The sequence below is a fragment of the Oncorhynchus gorbuscha genome, linkage group LG23, assembly GCF_021184085.1.
Source record: "Oncorhynchus gorbuscha isolate QuinsamMale2020 ecotype Even-year linkage group LG23, OgorEven_v1.0, whole genome shotgun sequence".
In the NCBI taxonomy this organism is placed as follows: Eukaryota; Metazoa; Chordata; class Actinopteri; order Salmoniformes; family Salmonidae; genus Oncorhynchus; species Oncorhynchus gorbuscha.
In genome coordinates this window covers 65,721,038-65,729,911 of record NC_060195.1, presented here as the reverse complement: position 1 = coordinate 65,729,911, position 8,874 = coordinate 65,721,038, and positions in this window count along the sequence as shown.

The following is an 8,874-nucleotide window of genomic DNA, read 5'->3' as shown; positions in this document are numbered from 1 at the left end:
GTCAGAATTTAAGGAATGATGGCTAGCACTAAATACAGGGAATTTCTTGAGGGAAACCTGTTTCAGTCTTCCAGAGATTTGAGACTGGGACGGAGGTTCACCTTCCAGCAGGACAATGACCCTAAGCATACTGCTAAAGCAACACTCGAGTGGTTTTTAATCCAATTGAGAATATGTGGTATGACTTAAAGATTGCTGTACACCAGCGGAACCCATCCAACTTGAAGGAGCTCGAGATGTTTTGCCTTGAAGAATGGGCAGAAATCCCAGTGGCTAGATGTGCCAAGCTTATAAAGACATACCCCAAGACACCTGCAGCTGTAATTGCTGCAAAAGGTGGCTCTACAAAGTATTGACTTTGGGGGGGGGGGTGAATAGTTATGCACGCTCAAGTTTTCAGTTTTTGTTTTATTTCTTGTTTGTTTCACAAGAAAAAATATTTTGCATCTTCAAAGTGGTCGGCATGTTGTGTAAATCAAATGATACAAACCCCCCGAAATATATTTTAATTCCAGGTTGTAAGGCAATGAAATAGGAAAAATGCTAAGGGGGGGCACAGATCCAGCTCTACTGTATTAGCCAGGGCTGCACTACACAGTTCCATTTGGGACACAGATCCAGGTCTTTCTCAAAAAATAGATTATTTATCTCAAAGGACTGCTTTGTTGAATGAAGGTTAAGAAACCAAAGCTCTCTACAGACAAACACAGTACTGTATATAACTGTCTACCAGGTCCACTGGGAGTCTGAGGTTGATTTAATAAAGTTTCTCACAGTGGAGCTGGGAGACAGGGCTCTGATTAAGGACTGATGGATCTCTCCTAATGTATCTCTCCCTCTCTCTCTCTCTCTCACACACACACACACACACACACACACACACACACACACACACACACACACACACACACACACACACACACACACACACACACACACACACACACACACACACACACACACACACACACACACACACACACACACACACACACACACACACACACACACACAAACACACACACACACGCACACGCACACACGCACTCACACACATGCACACGCACTCACCACACACTCTCTCACAGACTCTCTCTCACTCCAGCACACAGACACATGTCTGGTCTCTGAGGTGGGTGTCTATAATGACTGTGATGAATGAGGCTGTTTGACTGACAGATAGGGTGCAGAAGAGCTGGTGGTGGGGGGGTCTTGGGACAGCACAAGTTAAACATACCTTGGACTGAATACTGATTAACCAATCACAACCCACACATTTCCACCCGTCTGTTGCCAGGGACATTTGTTGGTTGCCATGGCAACCATCAAAACATCGTTGGTGGGGAGATGGAGAGGAAGTGGGATTGATGAAGAAAGATAGACAGGCTACCTGACAGTGATTACATTGAATGAGAGAGTACTGGGTGATGATGTGCTGGGAGTGAGTGTTGAGATGGGTTGTGGGAGTGACTGACCGGATGTTTTTGTTGACGAGGATGTAAAATAACGTATTTCTCTCTAAAGAATGAATAACACGTACGTGTCTTGCACATAGATTTTTCACTCGTTATAAATGCACAGGAAATTTGTTTGTTTGAAGACGTGTATGCATGTACGCATTTGTGTGTGGGTGTGTGACAGTGTGTGTGGGTGTGTGACAGTGTGTGTGGCAGTGTGTGTGGCAGTGTATGTGACAGCGTGTGTGGCAGTGTATGTGACAGTGTGTGTGGCAGTGTGTGTGGGTGTGTGACAGTGTGTGTGGCAGTGTGTGTGGCAGTGTGTGTGGCAGTGTATGTGACAGTGTGTGTGGCAGTGTATGTGACAGTGCGTGTGGCAGTGTGTGTGGGTGTGTGGCAGTGTATGTGACAGTGCGTGTGGCAGTGTGTGTGGGTGTGTGGCAGTGTATGTGACAGTGTGTGTGGCAGTGTATGTGACAGTGTGTGTGGGTGTGTGGCAGTGTATGTGACAGTGTGTGTGGGTGTGTGGCAGTGTATGTGACAGTGTGTGTGGGTGTGTGACAGTGTGTGTGGCAGTGTGTGTGGCAGTGTGTGTGGCAGTGTGTTTGGCAGTGTATGTGACAGTGTGTGTGGCAGTGTATGTGACAGTGCGTGTGGCAGTGTGTGTGGGTGTGTGGCAGTGTATGTGACAGTGCGTGTGGCAGTGTGTGTGGGTGTGTGGCAGTGTATGTGACAGTGTGTGTGGCAGTGTGTGTGCTTGCACGTGTGCTCCCATTTTTAATTGGATGTGTAATCAAGATGACCTAATGTCACTATCTCCAGCGTTAGGTAGGTGGCAGACACTACAGCAGCAGCTGTATCCCTGAGGCTGTTACTGTCTGCCAGACAGACACTACTCTGGAATCCCAATCACACCCAGGACCAGCACTATCAGCACAGACACTGTTTCTGTTTCTTCACCACTTCTGATGGATTGCTTAATTGACTGATTGATTTATTGATTGGTCGATTGATGGATTACAGTCCTCATTCATTGTCATGATCGTGGTCATCAGGTAAAGGTGGAACTCTCAACTGTCCTGGCTAGAAGTGTGCCAGAGTGTGTGAGTGTATGTGCGAGAGTGTGTGTGTGTGGGTGAATGTGTGCGTGTCTGACAACATAACATCAATCCATCACCGGGGCAACGGCGCAGGGAGCCTGTTTTGATTCCAGACCAGACGAGTTCTGAAAGTGAGAGTCATTGCCATGGCAACCGCACGCCACGCAGGCCCCGTTGGCAAGGAGATGGACGGGCATGGATACCAATTCCAGCGAGCCATTGGTCAGAGAGGGACGGAGGAAGAGAGGGGTGGAGGGAGAAAGGAAGGGAGTGAGGGGAGAGGAGGAGGGAGAGGAAGTGAGGGGGACAAGGGGACGTGGCTCTGAGAGAACAGAAAGATCAATGAAGGACACAAGAAGCATCGCCTTGAGTCAGACAGAGAGAGAGAGAGGCAGAGAGAGAAAGGGTGAGTGGAGGATGAAGGAGGAGGAGGAGAAGAGGGAAATGAAGAGAGAAAGAAAAGGAGGAGAGTGTAAAGGTAAGGGGGAAGTAGAAAGAGAGAAACAGACAGATAGAGGAGAAGGCAGAGAGGGCCCAGGGAGAGGCATACAACACGTTAACATGAGAGAAAGCCTGTCATTTTGGATTCAGGTAACGGATATGTCTTTACTCCCCTGAGACCCATAGCCAGACAAACTATGTGTGAGAGTCTACACGTGGGTTGTTTCCATTGTAACTGGGTGAAGGGTGCTATGAAGGAGTCACAGCCGGAGGGAATCCCTGGAAATGTGTTTCCGACCAGATAGAGAGGAAGAAAGGGAGGGAGGTGGATGGAAAGATGAGTGATGGAAAAAGAAAGAGGAGAGGGAGAGACAGCTTGACTCACACAGAGAAAACAGGAGGAGATACACACCTCTTTTCGCCTTTCTGTCAGTGCCAGAGAAAGTAAGAGGAGGAGAGAGTGGGAGTGAAAGTCTGGGGGAAGGTGGTATACAGAGAAAGAGAGAGAGAATGGGGAGTGAAAATATGAGTGAAAAATGTGTAGATAGACAGAGAGGGATAGAAAATAAAGGGAAGTGAGTGTGAGAGAGAGAGAGAGAGAGAGAGAGAGAGAGAGAGAGAGAGAGAGAGAGAGAGAGAGAGAGAGAGAGAGAGAGAGACAGAGACAGAGACAGAGACAGAGACAGAGACAGAGACAGAGACAGAGAGAGAGAGAGAGAGAGAGAGAGAGAGAGAGAGAGAGAGAGAGAGAGAGAGAGAGAGAGTGAGAAAGAAAGAAAGAAAGAAAGAAAGAAAGAAAGAAAGAAAGAAAGAAAGAAAGGAAGAAAGGAAGAAAGAAAGAAGTTAAAGAGTGAGAGCTGACTAGGGTATTTATGTCTCTATTTGAGTAGTGTTTCACACCAGACTGCTGTAGGGTGGATTATAGATTATAGGTTTTGGGTGACAAACCAAATTTCTTCAGCCTCCTGAAGTTTAAGAGGTGCTGTTGTGCCTTCTTCACCACGCAGTCTGTGTGGGTGGACCATTTCAGTTTGTCATTGATGTGTACGCAGAGGAACTTAAAACTTTCCACTTTATCCAGTGCTTTCCCTTCAATGTGGATGGGGGGAGGCTCCCTCTGCTGTTTCCTGAAGTCCACGATCATCTACTTTGTTTTGTTGACGTTGAGTGAGTGTCATGCAGGTGAAAGAGGACCCAAAAGCGACTTGGCGAAAACAGAGTCTTTAATCCAGTAAAGTGAATACAAACAAAAAAACACAACTTTCACTCGAAATGACGAGGACTAACTGGAGACTCGATCTTGAACAGCAGGTGAACAGCAGGTTGCCTCGGGAAGGCACTCGAACCAGACAGACTCAGACACCTGCTCACCACGCAGCATCTGAGGAAAACACGACACGACAGGGCGATACACAATCACAGCACGGTGAATTCTAAACAAGGAACCGACAGGACAGGAACGGAACACAAAGGAAGAAATAGGGACTCTAATCAGGGGAAAGGATCGGGAACAGGTGTGGGAAGACTAAATGATTGATTAGGGGAATAGGAACAGCTGGGAGCAGGAACGGAACGATAGAGAGAAGAGAGAGCGAGAGAGTGAGAGAGGGAGGGGGAGAGAGAGGGATAGAAAGAGGGAAAGAACCTAATAAGACCAGCAGAGGGAAACGAATAGAATGGGGAGCACAGGGACAAGACATGATAATAAATGACAAACATGACAGTACCCCCACTCACCGAGCGCCTCCTGGCGCACTCGAGGAGGAATCCTGGCGGCAACGGAGGAAATCATCAATGAGTGAACGGTCCAGCACGTCCCGAGACGGAACCCAACTCCTCTCCTCAGGACCGTAACCCTCCCAATCCACTAAGTATTGGTGACCCCGTCCCCGAGAACGCATGTCCATGATCTTATGTACCTTGTAAATAGGTGCGCTCTCGACAAGGACGGGGGGGGAGGGAAGACGAACGGGGGTGCGAAGAAAGGGCTTAACACAGGAGACATGGAAGACAGGATGGACGCGACGAAGATGTCGCGGAAGAAGCAGTCGCACAGCGACAGGATTGACGACCTGGGAGACACGGAACGGACCAATGAACCGCGGAGTCAACTTACGAGAAGCTGTCGTAAGAGGAAGGTTGCGAGTGGAAAGCCACACTCTCTGGCCGCAACAATACCTTGGACTCTTAATCCTGCGTTTATTGGCGGCTCTCACAGTCTGTGCCCTGTAACGGCAAAGTGCAGACCTCACCCTCCTCCAGGTGCGCTCACAACGTTGGACAAACGCTTGAGCGGAGGGAACGCTGGACTCGGCAAGCTGGGATGAGAACAGAGGAGGCTGGTAACCCAGACTACTCTGAAACGGAGATAACCCGGTAGCAGACGAAGGAAGCGAATTGTGAGCGTATTCTGCCCAGGGGAGCTGTTCTGCCCAAGACGCAGGGTTTCTGAAAGAAAGGCTGCGTAGTATGCGACCAATCGTCTGATTGGCCCTCTCTGCTTGACCGTTAGACTGGGGATGAAACCCGGAAGAGAGACTGACGGACGCACCAATCAAACGACAGAACTCCCTCCAAAACTGTGACGTGAATTGCGGGCCTCTGTCTGAAACGGCGTCTAACGGGAGGCCATGAATTCTGAATACATTCTCAATAATGATTTGTGCCGTCTCCTTAGCGGAAGGAAGTTTAGCGAGGGGAATGAAATGTGCCGCCTTAGAGAACCTATCGACAACCGTAAGAATCACAGTCTTCCCCGCAGACAAAGGCAGACCGGTAATGAAGTCTAAGGCGATGTGAGACCATGGTCGAGAAGGAATGGGGAGCGGTCTGAGACGACCGGCAGGAGGAGAGTTACCCCGACTTAGTCTGCGCGCAGTCCGAACAAGCAGCCACGAAACGGCGCGTGTCACGCTCCTGAGTCGGCCACCAAAAGCGCTGGCGAATAGACGCAAGAGTGCCTCGAACACCGGGATGACCAGCTAACTTGGCAGAGTGAGCCCACTGAAGAACAGCCAGACGAGTGGAAACAGGAACGAAAAGGAGGTTACTAGGACAAGCGCGCGGCGACGCAGTGTGCGTGAGTGCTTGCTTAACCTGTCTTTCAATTCCCCAGACTGTTAACCCGACAACACGCCCATAAGGAAGAATCCCCTCGGGATCAGTAGAAGCCACAGAAGAACTAAACAGACGGGATAAGGCATCAGGCTTGGTGTTCTTGCTACCCGGACGGTAAGAAATCACAAACTCGAAACGAGCGAAAAACAACGCCCAACGAGCTTGACGGGCATTAAGTCGTTTGGCAGAACGGATGTACTCAAGGTTCTTATGGTCTGTCCAAACGACAAAAGGAACGGTCGCCCCCTCCAACCACTGTCGCCATTCGCCTAGGGCTAAGCGGATGGCGAGCAGTTCACGGTTACCCACATCATAGTTGCGCTCAGATGGCGACAGGCGATGAGAAAAATAAGCGCAAGGATGAACCTTATCGTCAGACTGGAAGCGCTGGGATAGAATGGCTCCCACGCCTACCTCTGAAGCGTCAACCTCGACAATGAATTGTCTAGTGACGTCAGGAGTAACGAGGATAGGAGCGGACGTAAAACGTTCTTTAGAAGATCAAAAGCTCCTGGGCGGAACCGGACCACTTAAAACACGTCTTGACAGAAGTAAGAGCTGTGAGAGGGGCAGCAACTTGACCGAAATTACGAATGAAACGCCGATAGAAATTAGCGAAACCTAAAAAGCGCTGCAACTCGACACGTGACCTTGGAACGGGCCAATCACTGACAGCTTGGACCTTAGCGGAATCCATCTGAATGCCTTCAGCGGAAATAACGGAACCGAGAAAAGTAACGGAGGAGACATGAAAAGAGCACTTCTCAGCCTTTACGTAGAGACAATTCTCTAAAAGGCGCTGTAGAACACGTCGAACGTGCTGAACATGAATCTCGAGTGACGGAGAAAAAATCAGGATATCGTCAAGATAGACAAAAACAAAGATGTTCAGCATGTCTCTCAGAACATCATTAACTAATGCCTGAAAAACAGCTGGCGCATTGGCGAGACCGAACGGCAGAACCCGGTACTCAAAATGCCCTAACGGAGTGTTAAACGCCGTTTTCCACTCGTCCCCCTCTCTGATGCGCACGAGATGGTAAGCGTTACGAAGGTCCAACTTAGTAAAGCACCTGGCTCCCTGCAGAATCTCGAAGGCTGATGACATAAGGGGAAGCGGATAACGATTCTTAACCGTTATGTCATTCAGCCCTCGATAATCCACGCAGGGGCGCAGAGTACCGTCCTTCTTCTTAACAAAAAGAACCCCGCCCCGGCCGGAGAGGAAGAAGGCACTATGGTACCGGCGTCAAGAGACACAGACAAATAATCCTCGAGAGCCTTACGTTCGGGAGCCGACAGAGAGTATAGTCTACCCCGAGGAGGAGTGGTCCCCGGAAGGAGATCAATACTACAATCATACGACCGGTGAGGAGGAAGGGAGTTGGCTCGGGACCGACTGAAGACCGTGCGCAGATCATGATATTCCTCCGGCACTCCTGTCAAATCGCCAGGTTCCTCCTGAGAAGTAGGGACAGAAGAAACGGGAGGGATGGCAGACATTAAACACTTCACATGACAAGAAACGTTCCAGGATAGGATAGAATTACTAGACCAATTAATAGAAGGGTTATGACATACTAGCCAGGGATGACCCAAAACAACAGGTGTAAACGGTGAACGAAAAATCAAAAAAGAAATAGTCTCACTGTGGTTACCAGATACTGTGAGGGTTAAAGGTAGTGTCTCAAATCTGATACTGGGAAGATGACTACCATCTAAGGCGAACATGGGCGTAGGCTTCTCTAACTCTCTGAAAGGAATGTCATGTTTCCGAACCCATGCTTCGTCCATGAAACAACCCTCAGCCCCAGAGTCTATCAAGGCACTACATGTAGCACCCGAACCGGTCCAGCGTAGATGGACCGACAAAGTAGTACATGATTTTGATGGAGAGACTTGAGTAGTTGCGCTCACCTGTAGCCCTCCGCTTACAGATGAGCTCTGGCTTTTACTGGACATGAATTAACAAAATGTCCAGCAACTCCGCAATAGAGGCACAGGCGGTTGGTGATCCTCCGTTCCCTCTCCTTAGTCGAGATGCGAATCCCTCCCAGCTGCATGGGCTCAGACTCTGAGCCAGAGGAGGGAGATGGTTGCGATGCGGAGCAGGGAAACACCGTTGATGCGAGCTCTCTTCCACGAGCCCGGTGACGAAGATCTACCCGTCGTTCTATGCGGATGGCGAGAGCAATCAAAGAGTCCACATCTGAAGGAACCTCCCGGGAGAGAATCTCATCCTTAACCACTGCGTGGAGTCCCTCCAGAAAACGAGCGAGCAGCGCCGGCTCGTTCCACTCACTAGAGGCAGCAAGAGTGCGAAACTCAATAGAATAATCCGTTATGGACCGTTCACCTTGGCATAAGGAAGCCAGGGCCCTAGAAGCCTCCCTACCAAAAACTGAACGGTCAAAAACCCGAATCATCTCCTCTTTAAAGTTCTGGAACTTGTTAGAGCAATCAGCCCTTGCCTCCCAGATAGCTGTGCCCCATTCTCGAGCCCGGCCAGTAAGGAGTGAAATGACGTAAGCAACCCGAGCTCTCTCTAGAGTATGTGTTGGGTTGAGAGAGAACACAATCTCACACTGCGTGAGAAAGGAGCGGCACTCAGTGGGCTGCCCGGAGTAGCAAGGTGGGTTATTAACCCTAGGTTCTGGAGGCTCGGCAGGCCAGGAAGTAACAGGTGGCACGAGACGTAGACTCTGGAACTGTCCAGAGAGGTCGGAAACCTGAGCGGCCAGGTTCTCCACGGCATGGCG